Source organism: Mandrillus leucophaeus, unplaced genomic scaffold, assembly GCF_000951045.1.
Source record: "Mandrillus leucophaeus isolate KB7577 unplaced genomic scaffold, Mleu.le_1.0 Scaffold38, whole genome shotgun sequence".
In the NCBI taxonomy this organism is placed as follows: domain Eukaryota; kingdom Metazoa; phylum Chordata; class Mammalia; order Primates; family Cercopithecidae; genus Mandrillus; species Mandrillus leucophaeus.
Window position 1 is genome coordinate 1,776,751 of NW_012104031.1, and position 2,034 is coordinate 1,778,784.

Genomic DNA, 2,034 nt, shown 5'->3' on the forward strand with positions numbered 1-2,034 from the left:
TGTTGCCCAGGCTGACATGCAGTTGCACCATCATGGCTCACTGCAGCCTCAACCTCCTGGACTCAGGTGATCCTCCCACCTCAGCCTCCGGGGTAGCTGGGACTAGAGGTACACACCACCATGCCCAGCTAATTTTTTGTGTTTTTTGTAGAGATGAGGTTTTGCCATATTGCCCAGGCTGGTCTCAAACCACTGGGCTCAAGCAATCCACCAGCTTAGGCCTCCCATAGCGCCAGGATTACAGGCATGAGCCATCACACCCGGTCACCACTGAAATCTTAGACTCTCAAGCTTTTCATTTTCTGGCTCAGTCACTCTGTCTTCCCGTAAACTAGATCCAGGTTTTCATCCATTCATTTATTGACCAAGAATTTATTGAGCACCAGCTTTGAATCATGCAATGAATTAGGCCTAGAAATTCAAAGGTGAAAATAATGGAGATTCCTTGTCTTTAAGGAGCTTACAGTCTGTTGTACTCCTCTTCTGTCCCCTCCACAATTCAGAAAAAAGTAGACAAGCAATTATAACACCCATGATCAGTGTAACAATCCAAGTAGCTATTGGGTATGTCTAGACACTCTTAGGAGGCACTCTAGGGAAGTTTTGCAGAGAATTTGTTGTAGGATGTATTAGTTTGTTACTGCTGCTGTAACAAATGACCACAAATTTAGTGGATTAAAGGAACATAAATTTATTATCCTACAGTTCTGTAGATCAAAAGCCCAACATGGGGTTCACTGGGCTAAAATCAAGGTATCTGAAGGGTCATGTTCCTTCCTGGAGGCTCTAGGGCAGAATCTGTTTTTGACCTTTCCGGTTTCTAGAGGCCATTCACACCCTCTGGCTCAGGACCTCCATGCTTCAACTTTCAAGCCAGCAGTGTTGCATTTTTCTGACCATTCTGGCATCATCACGTCTCTCTCTGACTTCAGCTAGGAAAGGTTCACAGCTTTTAAGGACTGACGTGATTAGATTGGGCCCACCTGGGTAATCCAGGCTAATCTTCCACTCCCAAGGGCCTTAACTTAATCACATCCATAAAATCCTTTTGCCACGTAAAATAATGCAGCCATAGGTTCCAGGGATTAGGAAGTAGACATTTCCTCCTTTGGGAGACCATTTTTCTGCCTACCATGTAGAGAGACAGCCGCATAAAGGGAAGCGGGTAGAGGTGGATTGGAGGTAGGAGGCCCTTTCCAGGAAACCGTGCGGAAGGGCCTTTAGGTGAGAATATTGTGTTTTCTAGGAACTGTAGGGAGTTTTGTAAGGCCCAAGTATGAAGTTTACATTGGAATGTGGGAGGCCATCCAATACATATTTATTGAATACTGTGTGGTAGGTGCAGTTTGGGAGATGCAGGGATGCACAAGACAAAGTCCTTGTTCTCTGAGGCTAGAGTGAAAAGCAAGGTCTGACTGTGAGAGAATTCAGAGTTTCCTTAGTAGATTGGACTTTAAGAGTTAGAGAAAATCATCCATTAATTCATCTGCCCAAAATTTTGTGAGCACAAGTGCCAGGCATTGTTCTAGGCTCTGAGAATACAGATGTTTAAAAACCAAAGTCAAAAAATCCCATGTCCTACATGTTAGTTGATTTTAAGCAGGAGAAGCAGATGTTTGCTTTGGAAACATCACCCTGGCTGGGTTGCTTGAGAAAAGATTGGAAGGGAAATAAGACTAGAGGTAGCCCAGTCCCTTTCCTCCCGCTTCTTCAAGATTCACAGCCTTTGCTGAGCTTCACTTCCCTTCTTGAGGACTTCGTCTTTTGTCAGGTGCCCTCTTTTCCCTTTATGCCTCCACTGTACCTATCTTGGAAATCTGGCCTCATGTTCTACACCTGGGCTTCCAAGTGCTGCAGAAGAAAATGATGAAAACATTCGGATATTTTTATTCATAGCCACAACATATTAGAGTATCCAATGCCAGCTGTATCTTCAACTCTGCTGACAATTCTCTCTCTCATCTCTCTGAAACTACCACTCTTATTCCTTATTCCTTTCTATTTTAACCTTAACCACTTTTTTTTTTTGAAATG